The sequence below is a fragment of the Megalobrama amblycephala genome, linkage group LG16 (genome assembly GCF_018812025.1).
Source record: "Megalobrama amblycephala isolate DHTTF-2021 linkage group LG16, ASM1881202v1, whole genome shotgun sequence".
Lineage (NCBI taxonomy): Eukaryota > Metazoa > Chordata > Actinopteri > Cypriniformes > Xenocyprididae > Megalobrama > Megalobrama amblycephala.
In genome coordinates this window covers 28371910-28389479 of record NC_063059.1, presented here as the reverse complement: position 1 = coordinate 28389479, position 17570 = coordinate 28371910, and the positions used below count along the sequence as shown (strand labels likewise).

General features: G+C 38.7%; 1 protein-coding gene across 1 annotated transcript in view; it reads left to right on the top strand.

Annotated features, from left to right (window-relative positions):
• Nucleotides 1-3298: 3298 nt before the first annotated feature.
• plekhg2 (pleckstrin homology domain containing, family G (with RhoGef domain) member 2) overlaps nt 3299-17570 on the top strand; it is a 49874-nt gene continuing 35602 nt past the window's right edge. Inside the window, exon 1 of the mRNA XM_048159785.1 lies at nt 3299-4255. The gene's annotated coding sequence lies outside the window, so the exon portion shown is untranslated. The remainder of the gene's footprint in view (nt 4256-17570) is intronic.

Genomic DNA, 17570 nt, shown 5'->3' with positions numbered 1-17570 from the left:
TTACAAAAATATGATATTATTGAATTGTTGTTTAAAAGATAGAAATCACAAGAATGTCATAATTTAAGACAGTTGTAAACATGTTTTTGGAAACAAACATAGACAAACAGTGCTAAAGCAAACAATATTTTATGCAATTGAACTTTTGGAATTTAAACATTTTAGTTACTGTGATACAAGCCATTCTGACTGTAATACAGACTACTATGTTCTTTTCATTACTATTAAGCAAAAACGTTGATTTATTGATGGAATACACAAGATGAAGTAGTAGTGGACTGGATGGATGTGAATCTTCCACAGCAATGGTGTCTCTGTCTATATTACTGGCAGTGATTTCACTACATCTCAACAATGACATTCTTCTGTTACTGCTCAACCTGTTTACATGAAGACAATTAAACTACAACTGAGGAGAAGAATTCCTAACATTTAGGCAAAAGCCTTGTTGAAACAATGCAGTTCTCCTTATCTGCGCAAAATAAACTAATTCCCCATGTGGAAGGTCATGCACCTCGAAGCGCTTCAGAATCCAACAGAATGTTTGTTTGTCTAAAAGTAAAATGATCTTGGCATGTCTTGGATCTCCATTAACTCATTTCATTCCTCACTCTCGTAAATATTTTGTGCACAGTTTACCTTCCTTACGAATTCAATGAGTCAGTGTCTTGTGGTTATCTTATCAATTTAACTTAATGAAACTGAATTCTTAATGAGATTCATGGACTTTTTCATTATCAAATCATTCGTTTTACAGCTGATAACATTGTAGAACATTAATTGAGCATAAAACTTTTGAGTTAGATTGTTTAAAAAGGATTTCCTAAAAAATAACATGCTTTGGATTTTTTTTTTTTTTTGGATAAACGCTTTTAAATAGACTTTAGAAGCCAATTTTTTTTATTCTCACTCTAGTTTAAAGGGTGAGGTGATCTCAGAGGCGTATGACAAACCGTTATGATGATGATTTAAGACATTACTTGCACTGACATGTCTGAGTATTCCTCACGCTATACTGTACATGTAATGCATCTTTATTATTCAAGCTGAACGCATGACGTGATAGAGTCATTTCAGTTTACAAGTTGGTGATAATTTCCTATAAAAGCCCAGTTAATCTTCATGCTATTTGGGGTCTAAGAGAGCCCAAAACCATTTTTATAGTTCAAAATCATTTAACGTAAGTGTTAGGTTTATTCTTAAACACTGTAATTTTTTGAGAAACCACACTGACATACATTCATGACATACAGGGTCAACTAATGAAGAGCAAATTTTAGCGGTATATATATTAGCGCTGTCAATAGATTATTTTTTTTAATCGCGAATAATCGCGCACCCTTAATTTCACTTATTGTGAAATTAAGCATACACCATTTATCTTGTTTAACACATCCATTTTGCCATCATTGCCTATATACAACAAAATAAACCATCAGATTGAAGTGTGATTTTCACAAAACTGTATTTAGATTTAGATGTAAATTTAAATTTAGATGTCTTTCCAAAAAGGACACCAAATAACCAAATGATATGATTTAATATAATTCATACATTTATGTACACCAAAGCACCCAAAAAAAAAGTCAACAATGCTTTACAGGTTTTTCAACTAACAATAGTTTTCAGATGCAGAAATTGAAAAAGTAATCAAATATAAAATAACTGCATAAAAACTAATTTGAATACTTAAAAAAGATGAAACATTAAGTTACAAAAGCTATTCAGTCAAGAGTGATTTCTTCGTCTTTTGTCGTTTGATTAACATTAAACACACAAAGCAGGAATATTAGACTGCTGTCCCTTTAAGACAATTCAAAGATCCAGTACACTGATACTAATACACGTGTGTTGTCTGTCTCGTTTTTCTCTTAAGACATAACCTACTATGTTTGTTAGGATACTCGCTAAGATGGGCATGTTGACATAAATTTTGTGTGAGTTTGTTCGTTGCGTGAGAGTGCGCGCTGTGTGCGCTTCGGATGAGTGCACACACACATCTCCTCACAGAGCGCGCGAGCTCTCTTTTGCGTCTTACGGATAAATGTTTCAATTGTCCTGGTTTAAATTAGCTTAGTTTAAACACAAATAACAACGTGAGATGTTCAGGTCTCATCCCTAACAGCAAAATACACAAGTTCCGTTCAGACAGGAACAGCGCGATGTGGGAGGGCTCGCGCTCTTCAGATCCAGTGACAGTATATGACAGAGAGTTCGTGTTTTAAAGGGTTAGTTCACCCCAAAATGAAAATTCTGTCATTTATTACTCACCCTCATGTCGTTCCACACCCGTAAGACCTTCGTTAATCTTCGGAACACAAATTAAGATATTTTAGTTGAAATCCGATGGCTCACTGAGGCCTGCATAGGGAGCAATGACACTTCCTCTCTCAAGATCCATACTAAAAACACATCTAAATCAGTTCATGCGAGTACAGTGGTTCAATATTAATATTATAAATCGACGAGAATATTTTTGGTGCGCCAAAAAAAATAAAAAAAATAATGACTTATATAGTGATGGCCGATTTCAAAACAATGCTTCAGGAAGCTTCGGAGTGTTATGAATCAATGTATCGAATCATGATTCGGATCGCGTGTCAAACCGCCAACGGCTAAAATCACGTGACTTTGGCGCTCCGAACAGCAGATTCGATACACTGATTCATTATGCTCCGAAGCTACCTGAAGCAGTGTTTTGAAATCGGCCATCACTAAATAAGTCATTATTTTTTGGCGCTCCAAAAAAATTCTCGTCCTTTTATAATATTAATATTGAGCCACTGTACTCACATGAACCGATTTAAATATGTTTTTAGTACCTTTATGGATCTTGAGAGAGGAAATGTCATTGCTCCCTATGAAGGCCTCACAGAGCCATCGGATTTCAACAAAAATATCTTAATTTGTGTTCCGAAGATTAACGAAGGTCTGACGGGTGTGGAACGGCATGAGGGTGAGTAATAAATTACATTATTTTCATTTTGTGGTGAACTAACCCTTTAAAGCGAAACAGACACTAGAATGAATAATTCTCTCTGCCATCTCTGATATAATCAGCATGGACTTTAAGATCATCTAACTGCGTGACTTCAATTATGTTATGACGCAATTTCACATGCTTCCGTGATTTTTTTTTGCGTTAATTAAATATGCGTTAAAATATTTTAATGCGTTAAGGATTTTGAATTAATCGTTGACAGCCATAATATATATATATATATATATATATATATATATATATATATGTGTGTGTGTGTGTGTGTGTGTGTGTGTGTGTGTGTGTGTGTGTATGTGTGTTTTCCAAGACTTGAGGTATGTCTATATTAGAGCAAAAGACAACTAGCCCGGTCTCCCCTATGGAGTCTATGAAACACGTTAATTAAGTCTTAACAGGTTATTTGACCTCGGGATGTTGGCACTGTGACTTAAAAACAGATCATTACCTCTCCGGCTAATTTAACGCGTTTTTAATAGCTCTGCAAATTTGATAAACTACCGCTGCCCACAAAGGCGCCCTCGTAACATAACGGAGCTTTGTTGATCTCTGCACTCATCCGTCGTAATTGTAGGCTACTCTTTTGGTGTGACCGATTATATTTCCCGAAGCAAAATGATGAATGAGGACAGCAGCAGTATAGGAGTTAACACTGACAGGAAGTTCAAGGAGTCCGTCACTACTCCTCTCACACTCGCGCTCAGTTACTTTCAAGGCACATGTAGCCTCCAAAGTCACTTCAGAGTTTCTCAGTTCTCCACAGACAATTTATTAGCATTTTTGTAATTAATGCATTCATTACGCAGTATAAATGAGTGTGAGTGATCATAACGGAGACAAAGAAACCAAAATGAAGATGTTCCATGCTTAATTTTTTAAGTTTTTGCTAGCGTTTCTCTCAGCCTTCGCACGCGCGTAACGTCTATACAGTGAGTGACGCGTGACTGTTCCTCATATATGGGACTGTGTTCGCGCGAGCAGTATCCAGTGAGGATGACACCTCATACTCAGCGGCGAGACTCTCGAGAAAGTTGGAAACTGGACACTGGAGCATCCAGCGTTGCTTAGGACATTACACTACAGGAAGCCAATCCTCGAAACTCATTGTTTAGTCAAAGCAAGCAGGAATACTTACTGATGCTCGCGAGCTGGGAAAACTGTTGACCCTTTTCATCAAGGTGGGATATTAGGATTGGAAACAGAGTACGTACATTGGCTGCATTACTTTTGATGTCTCCGAACAGCACACCTGTAAAGGTAGGCTATGTTACATCTTGTCAATGTAATTTTCTCACGATCAAAGATAAGGAAAATATGAGTTAGTATATATTTACGTACCACGTCGTAAACCAACACTGACAAGTTTAAGACTTTACAGTAGCCCATAGCCTAAGGCTTAGCTTTAAAAAAGAATACTTCTTATCGTCTAAAAACTGGTAAGTAGTGTTGATACAGTTTAATAAACAGAGATTGATATATCACACAATAAGTGTGCAAGTCAAGAAGTGTATCTGTGTTTGTGTGTGTGTGTGTGTGATCATCATATCTTGGACCTATAAAACAGTTCTTGTTAACATATTTATATCTTATATACTTTATATCTGTTTACTTTGTTTACTTATATCTGTATATTTATACTTTGTATTTACATCTGTTTACTCGGTCCAGAGTAATTTTTACCATTCAGTTCCTAATTATGATTTCATAAAAGATACAGTATACCCCCTTTTTCCAGCTGGGTATAGACTCATTCTGTAAAATGTGTATTACCTCAGCCTTAGCTCACAGGCAGCACTGGAAAACCCTTCAACATGGGATTGTTTTCAGCATCATATCTTTTGTCAGACATTTAAAGTCCAAACTTTCTCAACCACTCTTACAGCCCCCCTCTCTTGCTCAACAAACACTATTTTCTTTAGCAGCTGGAATGCTGACTATTCGGGGTGGACAAATAAAACTTCCCAACGAATCCCGTCTGGTCTCAATTTACGTTAGTTCAGCCGGGAATACAAACTCATTGAAAAGATGTCAGTCTTTACAAGTGGGAATCTGTCTGTGCAAATATTGCCTGAGTTAAGCCCAAAATATGTCATTTACTATTAAAAAAGAAACTCAATTTCAACGTGGATCAGTGACATCATGTGATTGATGGGATGAAAATGTATTTAATGCATCCCAGCTATTCTGAATTACATTATATGCTGCTGTTTTGCAAGTTCATGGTGTTTTGCTTTATGGCCTAAACACACACCACACAGTTTGTCTGTCATTTCATCTTTCAGTAGAGCTGTGGGATCACATTTATTTTCCTTTTAAACATGCAAGACACATGTATACTTGGTAAAAACAGAACATTGACCGACTTTAAGGTCTAACTTTCTTGAAAATGTCAGCACGCATGGATTTGAGCTCTGAAAACTCTCCGCAAATGACACTTCTGTGTTTTTCCAGCTTATTATGTTATTTTGAAAAGTGCAGCATATCTCGGGACAAAAAAAATCTTAAATATTGCCCATTTGGGTCTTTGGGGGGGAAAGGGTATTGTTTGGTCATTTTCATCATATCAAAGAGAAGAATAGGCTTCAGGATTGGTCATGGAATCTGAACTGAGAAGCAGGAAGTCAGCCAAACCCTCCCTCTGGATGTTTGGACCTTTTGAATGTGAAGGTTAACATGCAAAGCTCTGTTTGCTTTGAAAACCAACATCCCCTTTTCACCATCCACTTATTCACTTGGAAAACTGTCCTTGCTAATACCGGCCTGTTGCTTAGTTTACCATGAATTTAGGAGACAAACCCCCTCCTCCTAAGAGCTCGGAGGGAATATGCCAAATCCCCATTTCCTCCCAGTGCACCCCAGCTACAAGAATTTGGGCTGATGAGCTTCCCAGCTTCATGCTCCATGTCCCGCATGGAGTGATGCGGTACAATACGTGTCTGAGGTGCAAAGCGCAGCTTGAATTCTGTGTATCATCTTTCATAGTATCATATTTTTGTTGCAGTCACTGAGCTTTAAAGGGTTAGTTCACCCAAAAATTAATATTCTGTCATTTATTCCTCACCCTTGTGTCTTTCCACATCCATAAGACCTTCGTTCATCTTCGGAACACAAATTAAAATCTTTTTGATGAAGTCTGAGAGCTTTCTGTCCCTCAGAGATCCAACGAACTACCACTCCAAGGTCTAGAAAGGTAGGAAAGACATCATTAAAGGTGCCCTAGAACCGTTTTTTACGAGATGTAATATAAGTCTAAGGTGTCCCCTGAATGTGTCTGTGAAGTTTCAGCTCAAAATACCCCATAGATTTTTTTTAATAAATTTTTTTAACTGCCTATTTTGAAGCATCATTAAATATGCTCCGATTCAGGCTGCGGCCCCTTTAAATCCTTGCGCTCCCTGCCCCCCCCCAAGCTCTCAACTATAATACAGTGCATTTACAAAGTTCACACAGCTAATATAACCCTCAAATGGATCTTTACCAAATGTTCGTCATGCATACTGCATGCATGCGTCGGATAATGTGAGTATAGTATTTATTTGGATGTTTACATTTGATTCTGAATGAGTTTGAGGCTGTGCTCCGTGGCTAACGGCTAATGCTACACTGTTGGAGAGATTTATAAAGAATGAAGTTGTGTTTATGCAATATACAGACTGCAAGTGTTTAAAAATGAAAATAGCAACGGCTCTCTTGTCTCTGTGAATACAGTAATAAACGATGGTAACTTTAACCACATTTAACAGTACATTAGCAACATGCTAACGAAACATTTAGAAAGACAAATTACAAATATCACTAAAAATATCATGTAATCATGGATCATGTCAGTTTTTATCGCTCCATCTGCCATTTTTCGCTATTGTTCTTGCTTGCTTACCTAGTCTGATGATTCAGCTGTGCACAGATCCAGACGTTAATACTGGCTGCCCTTGTGTAATTCCTTGAAGATGGGCTGGCATATGCAAATATTGGGGTCATACTCTTACGTTGAGATTTGCCTGTTCCTCTGAGGTCTTTTAAACAAATGAGATTTATATAAGAAGGAGGAAACAATGGAGTTTGAGACTCACTGTATGTCATTTCCATGTACTGAACTCTTGTTATTCAACTATGCCAAGGTAAATTAAATTTTTTATTCAATGGCACCTTTAAAGTATTCCATGTGTCCCCATGACTTAAACTCAATTTTATGAAGCGACGTAAGTGCTTTGTTTTAAAAAACATAATTTACCAATTTATTTACAAAAAAATATTATCCAAAGCTTGTTCACACAACAATGTCAGTTCTTGCGTGATCACAAAACACACTTGCGCATGTGCTTTGAGTTGATGCACGAGTCTGAATACAACACGCATACGTCGTGAAGCTCTTGTGAATGTGTGTTGCAGATCAATATTTTTGTAAGTAAAGTGGTAAATTGTTTTTTTTGTGCAAACAAAGCACTCATGTTGCTTCATAAAATTGAGGTTAAAGGATTAGTTTACTTTGAATTGAAAATTAGCCCAAGCTTTACTCACCCTCGAGCCATCCTAGGTGTATATGACTTTCTTCTTTCTGATAAACATAACCGCAGAAATATTAATAAATATCCTGACGCATCCAAGCTTTATAATGGCAGTGATAGGGATCATTGAGTATAAGCTGAAGAAAGTGCTTCCATCCACATCCATCCATCATAAATATGTGCTCCACATGGCTCCGGGGGGTTACTAAAGGCCTTCTAAAGTGAAGCGATGTGTTTGTGTAAAATATATAGCTTCTGCCAGATCACCTTCCGTATTGAAGTTATGAAGAAAGTGTAAACTGGCGTCACGTCAGTTACACTTTTTCCGTAAGTTGAATAGGGAAGGCGTAGCACGTAGCGTAAACTTTGTGAACTGCAAGAGTGTTACACTTTCTGTGTACATTTATATACGGAAGGCGGCTCATGCGGAAGATAGATATTTTACTTCATAACTTTTTAAATATGGATTTTTTTTTTTTTTGTACACAAACGCATCGCTTCGCTTCAGAAGGCTTTTATTAACCCCCTGGAGCCGTGTGGAGTATGTTTATGATGGATGGATGTGGATGGAAGCACTTTCTTCAGCTTATACTCATTGATCCCTTTTACCGCCATTATAAAGCTTGGATGCGTCAGGATATTTATTAATATTTCTGTGATTGTGTTCATCAGAAAGAAGAAAGTCATATACACCTAGGATGACTTGAGGGTGAGTAAAGCTTGGGCTAATTTTCATTTGAAAGTGAACTAATACATTAAACCACTGGAGTCACATGGAGTACTTTGATGTCATTCCTACCTTTCTGAACCTTAAAAGTACTAGTTTGTTGGATCTCTGAGGGATAGAAAGCTCTCAGACTTCATCAAAAAGATCTTAATTTGTGTTCCGAAGATGAACAAAGGTCTTACGGATGTGGAACGACCAGAGGGTGAACCCCGTTAACGCCCAAAGTCTAAATTTTGTCATCAGCATAGTATGCACGTAGTGTACGTGTGCAGTCTGATTTTTTTTTTAAAACGGCACATACTTTTTATGCTCAGCTTGCACATTCGTGTTAAATAGTTTTGCACTAATTAGTGCAATTAAAATACCTGCTACATTGTTTCACAGTCGGAAAAGAAATGGAGTAATCGGAACAACGACAACAAACTACCCAAGACTACAACAACAACGGATGCTCATGTAAACAAGATACTGCAACTAAGTTTAAATGAGTACAAGTACATTTTTATTGCTTATCAATTGTGGAGAGAAATAGTACAGACAATAGACAAAGATGAATCTTTCTAGTGTGCATGTGATGAGTGCTCGTGTTCTCGCACGCTATCAAATGAAGCATACTTTAAAAGCCTATGCGTTCTGTTGTACGTATACAGTATGCAAAGCTTGTGTAAAAAAACAGTATACTTTGGCCTGAAACATATTTGCATTATGGGGATGTATTAGAAAATGCATTTAATTTTGAGGTTTCATTTTCATCTCAAATGCAAATGTTCTAAGATATTCCCAGATAAGAGCATCTGTCCAGCAGATGTCCATGTAGAAGTTTTAATGGAGGTAGTAATGCAAACAGACAGAACCCCCCCCCCCCCCCCCCCCCCCCCCAACTACAACCTCCGAAGCACCCAGCATGAAAGCAAGAGCAGTCCCTTAGCAGCCAGACACACCAGCTTTACACCCATCTCCCTCAAACAGCAGCATTTCCGACACTGGTGTAGGAGAAAAGAGCTGGATGTGGTTCAAAGATTTGATGAGTTTGGGAGGGGATGAGGTTGTTGACGCTGGAGTTTGCTGACTGTGCTCATCTCAAGGAGTCTTATGTTTGCAGTGGTGATGGAACTGGGTGGGTTTGTGAGAGTTTCCAAGTGCAGGTGTGTAAAAACGCACAGCTGTGAATGCCGTCCTCTGTCTGGTGACTCAAGTCTCTCTGCCTTACTTGGCAGTGTCCTCCATGAGTAATACGTCCCACCCTCCTGCGCTTCTCTGTGACTCTTGATCACCCCAGGTTTTCTATCTGCACCCCTGCCACGTTCTTTCATCCAGGTCAAAGTTCACATCGTTCCTTCTGTCTACACTTAGCCTTGCCTGGATCATTTATCCATTTGTCTTTTTTATATCTTATCTTTGATCACTAGAGACATTCCTGCTTGTAATATATAACTGTTTAACTTCCCAAGCTCAGTACACTATGCATGACATAGCGTTTCCTTTTCCTGGCTACTAAAAGGTCCATTAGCCCCCCCTTTTCCCGCCGCTGATAAATTGATTAGGCTGCATGCTAGTTTGTTACCCTGAACTTTATGGACTGACACTTATTCTTTTATAGACACCATTTGCAGCACAGCTTTACTTCTATAATTAGTTGCATATACTAAGACAAAGGGAATTTCCCTGGTGGAGCAGGCAGGAACTCAGGGATACAGGCTCTTTTTTTTTATATAGCCCCACTCTTCACTACACCCGATGACACTTTTATTGAGCTTCAGGAACTTGGATGTTTCAACCCTCTTGGTCAAAACTCTTTCCCCTCACTGTATGTTCTCTGGGGAATGATTGCCTTTCTGTGCAATCATGACACATTTCTGAAGAACCATGAATATGTGTTAATAATTGTGAGGTCACTGGCCTTGTTTCACAGTGTGAATGTCAGGGAATGCTCTGCTCTTTCTGGCCAGTTGATAATATCCAAATATGGATGATCTCACATGGATTGCATTACTGATGCACAGCTGTTACACTCTGCACAAAATGTAGGCCAAATTCCCAAAGCTACAAAATTTGTGCATGAAATGTTTTAAACATTCAAGTCAGTAGGAACAATCTGAAAAATTGAAGGGGACACATAATAAACCTGATCAGCATGGCTGGTGAATATTAATTATTATTTGTCAAGCAAAGTGAAACTCTTGAAATATGATGTTCTTTTCCCCTCAAAATTAAGGAGAAGTGACATGTCCTTGTCTTCAGTTATTTCATTGTTATTTTACCCTTAGCCAATTATGATTTGTTCTCAGAAACAGTTTTGTCATTACCATATTGTACAACCCCCACTTATTATTGTATAAGACTTGACAAAGACTTGAAACAAAAGGCTCCTCAAACTCCTCAACCTCATGTGATTGAGGACTGCATACAGTGTGGCCTGCATCACTATCCCTCCCTCCTCACTGCCCCATTGCTTTCATGCCCACTGCATTTCCTCACCAGCATTTGTGTAAGTACGGGTGACTACCCCTACTGAGCATTATCCATTGTGTTTGTGAAGCCTTTGTTGTCTAACCGAACAAGGAAAAGACTAAAAAAAATATGGTGCTGGCTTTGGGGAGACATGTCGGAGGGGAGTGGAGTGGTGGATGGCACTGTTGTGGTCCGGCTCCATGGGGAAATGTGAAGGTCAGCTAGAAAAGAAACAATAGCCTTCAGAACTCTTAGTGTAAGACAATAGAGCATCAGGGCCAGTTTTGACCCCAATCATGTGGACTTCAATAGTCACGCTCCTGTTTATTTATGTGTTTGGGTGCATCAGCATTGACCTCACTTTGTGAACAGGTCAACTGTTGAACTTCAAAAAACATCTTCACCTCTCTCTCCACACACACACACACACACACACACACACACACACACACACACACACACACACACACACACACACACACACACACACACACACACACACACTGCACCTCTTGTGTGTTGGAGAGTTTTAGATAGAAGGACATTGCATTGGGTGTGAGTGTGTTTACACTAGTGAGCTCTGTTAGCAATATGAATTCATCTGTTGATAATTCTTTACAGTTCAGTGTCAAAAGCAATGGTTTTTAAACTTTTCATAGTTAAACCAGAAGCTTTGCTTGTACTTTGTCTTTTTCGTTGCAAAATAACTATGAAGAAATTATAGTATTTGATTGGTTTAAGAAACTGTTCTGTGAATAAAGATTCTTTATTGGCATCTGTGGTTCTATTAAGAACCGATAACATCCCTACACCTTTAAAAATAAAAGTTCCAAAAGGGGGGTTTCACAGCAATGCCATAGAAGAACCATTTTTGGTTCCCCAAGGAACCTTTCAGTTTTTTTAGATTATTACAATTTTTAATTTACACTAAGAAAAATGGTTCAAGGTCTGTTCATTGAAGGGTTTTTTGGGGAACCTGAAATTGCTTTTCTATGGAAGGGGTTCCCAGATGTTTTTGTCAGCCAAATATTTTAGATGTACTTGAAGTTGCTTTTGATGTCGAATACGAAACCTTTTATTTTGGTGGAATGGTGAAATGCTGTAAACAAAATTGTTGCAAATAATGCAAATGTGAATGTAAATGAATTTAACCTACTGTAGCACACATTAGGGGCTTTCACACCAGAGGAATGTTTTCATAGGTCCTGCTTCCTGTAACTATGTACCCGCTTTTTGGCGTGTTTGCACCGCAGGAACTGGGAATGATTTTAGTTATAGGAACGCCTTGTGGGTGGACTAAATTAGCTCCTACTTCAGAGTAGGGTCCAACCCAGTGCAATAGGAACTACCAGTGATTTAAGTGTACGTTGATTGGTTGAACGCAATGACATATGAAACACCAAAACCCGCCATTTTTTTAAGTCCATGTAAACACAGTTTACAAACATACTCCACAAACTAACTCCACGAACATGGAAAACCGCGATAAGACATGCTGATGTTAATGGCATTTACCTGTCATCTTTATCTGACGTTAACCCTTAAATGCATACCTCGGGTCTTTAGTGACCCGGGACGTCATTCACTACCCTCCTCCTCATTCATTTTTTAAAGTTAGATATCAACCTTCTTGGTATTCCTCAATCAATTCATTTATAAAGAATATAACAAGAAAAAAATCATAAAATTATAAATATAAATTCAAATATGACTAACTGTTACTGGATGGATCTGGTGAAGCTGTTAGCGATCGAAATATTGATTTTGAAGATGTTGGAAATTATATAGTTCTGAGAATATGTTTGAGATCACGAATGGGCTCATATTCGTGACCTCAACCATAAAACTAGCCCATTATTTTCTGAATTTACTGGGAAATGAGCTCTGACGAGGACAGTGATGATGGCATAAACGGAGCCCTTTCAAGCTCCAAAAGGTAACAAAATACAATTTATTTTATTCTTCTGTAATTGTTACTCTAATATCAGAGGAGTTTTATATTATCATGACAGGTAGAGATCCTTCTGTGTTAGATATAGATCCGGGTCGATAAAGACCCGAATTTGTAAGAATGATTGGCGAAACAGTCATGCATTTAAGGGTTAAATGGTGCTGCTGTTGGCCGGCGTACGGCACTTCAGTGTTCCTACTGATGGTGCGAATGCAACCAGGAAAATGGACCTAGGTGAAAATTTAGTTCTTGCGGGGACTGCCCTGGTGACTAGTTCCTATAACTGAGTTCCCATAAACTACCCGGTGCAAAACCCCTATAGCGTTCCCAATTGCATGTTAAACTCACAGCGGTTGGAGAGATGGAGTTCAAGAGAAGCAGCATTTACTGTGAACCAAGCTGCTCTGAAAACACAGGATTAAGCTACATGTATATAAATGAACACAGTGCAGTTCTTCACTCTGAAACATGCAGCGATTATATGACATAGTGTTTTCAACCACACAGTATTGTTATTTCCGTGTTACAATTATTCAAATAATCACAGAGATGATTTACTGGGATAAAAGTTTATAGTTCAGATAAAAACACTAATGTCTACAGAAGCAAACAAAATGGAGCAAATCACCATTTGAACTTCAAATAACTTCAAATAACGATTGTACCATTACATCGTTTCACAAATAGGTGGCGACAACCGACAAGTGACTGTTAAAATAATGTATTTCATTGAATCATTGAATCATTTATTTAAAGGGTTAATTCACCCAAAAATGAAATTTCTGTCATTAATTACTCTTTAATTAATTAATTAATCATTATCATAATCATTAATTAATGACCCTCATGTCGTTCCAAACCCATAAGACCTTTGTTCGTGTTCGGAACACAATAAAGATATTTTTGATGAAATCCGAGGGTTTCTGAACCATACATAGGCAGCAATGTCATTGCACCTTTTGAGGTCCAGAAAGGTAGTAAAGACATTGTTAAAATAGTAGTGTTTACAGTGGTTCAACCTTAATGTTAGGAAGCATCGAGAATGCTTTTTGAGCGCAAAAACAAAAATAATGACTTTATTCAATAATTTCTTCTCTCCCCTCTCAGTCTCCAACGCAGTTGACGTAGTGAATGCAGTGCAGCGCTTCAGTGTTCTACGTCAGAATGCCAACTCATTATTAGTCAGCTCTTGCATCAGCATCACACGCATGCATCGTGGTGCTCACATGTACAGCATCGGCCAATACTGAGCCGGAGTTCAGACGTGAACATGGAAGCACTGCGTTCACTACGTCACCAGTGTCACAAAAAAAATTGTGATTCTCAATTTATCTAGAATTGTGCAGCTCTATTACATTCTCTTAATTATTAGCTTTTCATCAACTCGCAAACCCTTGTTTGGGGAAACCCTGTTCTATGTCATTACTGTGAAAACCCCCTTTTCGAACCTGTCGTTTTAAAGGCTCTGCTGTGTGTCAGTGACTGACTCTTTTATATTACAATACAAAAAACAGGGAACTCGTTCCCACTAACATATAATTGTCATCCAGCTCTACTACCCTTTAGACACGCAAAAGAAAACTCCCCAAAACACTCACACACATGTGCAGGCAAGAACACGCACACAGCTGTCCAGTGTAATAGGACTCTGTCAGCAGGCAGTTTTGTCTCTATGACTGTCAAAGTACGGAGCGTACGGATGCACCTGGAATGATGCCACGAGAGATGCAACTGTAATGAAAATTACAGGGTGGAAAAAGGCCTCTTGCTCAACATTTTTCATTATGACAAAGTTGCAATTTTGCTCGAGGAGCACGTCAGGGTGTTTGGAAGACGTATGGAGACTGGCTGCTCTGCATTATGGAGAGTGGAGTCTTGCTAACCTCATTCTAACCTCTGCGTTGGCTAACCAGATGTTGGCTCGCATCGACTCGGCCTCAAAAATACTTGCTGTCACTGCCCCCTCGACCTCCCCCCTGACGGTAACATTTATTCGCTATTAGAAACTGTTGTCGTAAAGCGAGTTAATTTTTACCACAATTGGAATTCGGGAATTTCGCAGCAAACAAGCTCTGGAGCCAAAAAAATACATGGGGTTTTTACCGCAAAGGCTTGTAGTGTTCTACAACCTTCATGCTTGCAGTTACAGGAAGTAAGATGCCTTTAATGAGGCTGAGCTGGAAATGGGCCCTAAAGGCCCTGGGGGACTGCGGTGAGAAACACTCTGAAGGACAGTGCATGGAAAAGTGCCAGGGTAATTTTTAATTTAGTCTGGTTTCTAGACATCCAAAACAGATCATTACACTTGGCTCTAAGTGTTTCACTGCAACTGAAGTATGGAGACAAACAGAGCTGCCTAAATAACAGGAGCTAGTCTATATCACGGCCAGACCGACTCTGTCCCTGTCGGGTACTTGATCCAAAACTTCAGATCAGTGTTTGTCAGTTGTTGGATCTTGACCGAAAAATAGGCAGCACGTCTGTTCTGACAGGATCGAAAAAACAGTGCTGAATGTAAATAATAAAATGCCATTAAAGCTGCAAGCAGCAATGAAAGGGCCCTCGCAACCAGGGCCACCACCACCCAGTGGCCGTAGGAAAACAGTAAATAGAGGGTGACATGCATGTAAGCGAGTTAATACAGAAGTATGGCAAAGTCATGTAGATGTCTTCAGGCTAAGACTATTATCAATCATGTGAAGTTTGGAGCAGATCGGACATTATTTGCCTGAGTTACAACAACTTCCTGTTTTGTGGCGTTACGGTGCGGTCACACTCCTCTTTTCGTTCCTTTGACTTCCATTCAAACGCATGCGAATGCGTCAGACCAGAAACGCAAGCTTGCGTGAAAAAAAATTCCGCATTTTGCTGCATTCTAAAGTTCAAGTTTGGTGAACTCTGACCTGCGAATTCGCATCATGTGAAGACATGCAACCAGTAGAAGATCGATTCATCACGGCATGACCTCATACGTGACGTCATATCAAGCCCATTACAGTATCTGAAGAAATTTTGCATGTTCAAAGTCTAGTGTAACCGCGGCTTAAATTGCAAAAATTAGCACTTAGCCAAGTGTTGCATAATTTAACGTGTTTCTAGTATGTTTGGTACTTCATGGCATATTTAAATGTGTTTCTGGGAGTGAATTATTATGCAAAACATGCCATTTACTGTTGTCAGCAGGTGGTGCTATGACTAACTGAATATTGGCATAGAGATGTCTTCAGGCCAGGACTTTTGTCAAACATGTTAAGTTTGGGCAGTTCGGAAACCTTTATGCCTGAGTTACCACAGCTTCCTCTTTCATGGTGAAACATCCGACTTTGTCAGGCCGCCACAGACATGCCCTTTAGTGAAAACTCAGGATCTTTGCAGTGTAACATCGCTAAGGCTTTAAGATTAGACTGACCAAATATTATGTTGATCTGATTAAATCTCTATGAGGAGTTAATCACAGTGTAAAACATGCCATTTCCTGTTGCCTGCAGGTGGAGCATTGACTGTAACTGAATATTGCATTGTAGATGTCTTCAGGTCAGGACTCTAATGAATCATGTGAAGTTTGGGACAGATCGGACATTGTATGCCCAAGTTACAACAACTTCCTGTTTCATGGCGAAACATCGAAATTTGTCAGGCCGCCACAGACACACCCTTCAGTGAAAAGTCAAGATCTTCGCAATTTAACATTACAAAGGCCTTTAGATTAGACTGACCAAATATGACCGTGATCTGATTAAAGCTCTAGGAGGAGTTTGTTAAAGTACGTCTGGAAATGGCAAAAACTGCAAACATTTTGCAGAGAAAATTCAAAACCATCTCACTTCCTGTTGGGTTTTCAGAATTTGCTCCCAGGGACTTTTTTGTAGGTATTGGGTTGTTACATCTGTCTACTGAATTTCATACCTGTACGTGAAACATATCGCAAAGGACGCTTAATTGAAATTTTGTAGGTGGCGCTATAGAGCCATTTTGCCACACCTAATTCTGAAACCCATATCAGACAATTTTCACCACTTCTGACGCGTGTGCAAAGTTTCATGAGTTTTCGAACATGTTTAGGCCCTCAAAAATGCGATTCATTTCGGAGAAGAAGAATAATTGACTGAGCAATTACAATAGGGTTCTCACACCATCGGTGCTGAGGCTCTAACTAGCCATATAATGGTTATGGATGCACACTATGGCTGCATCCAAAAACTGATAAATGCTGCCTTAGGAGGATGCATTCCAAGGTAGGAAGGCATCAAGGCCTGTCTGAATCTAATGTTTATCTCCACTTCCTCTCTCCTGAGGTACCTTCATCTGATCAATTTTTGAAGGCAGCATAGATGTATCCTTCGCTGCCTTTGATATCCCACAATCCTGTGCTTTTCATTCTGTGACAGTTGAGTTCCAGTTGGTGGTCAGTTTGTGTGTAAATGTATGTTTTTGACCAACGTTTTCCACTTCTGATGTCATTTCTTGCGAGAAATTACTACTGTAGTAATTAAATATTTAGCTATTTTGCTGTTGATCATTATTCTGCCTTAGAAGTCTGTCCGAAATCAGTTTCATGAGGTACCTTTGTGCTCAAACGCTGCCTGCAAAGTCATTGCCTGATAGGGAGCGAGGCAACAAGCCTATGTCAGTGCCGTATCAGTTATCTGCCAATTTTGCTTAATCTTTACCAGTCGATATTGGATAATTAAGTGCGTATTCTCATTTTTCTTATTTTACATTTAGATGACCTTTTTAGATGACCTTTTTAGATTTTTTTTTAGATGACTATTTTTTTCATTTGCATGATACTTTATGTATAATTTATTTTGTTTAGGTAACAGAAAACTCCTTATTGAAAATCATAAGGGAAAAGGCCTGTGTCAATTTTATTGTAAGACATCAGAGCAAAAACGAGAAAGGAGAAATTCTACTCTATGCTGTGAACTATTTCTGTCT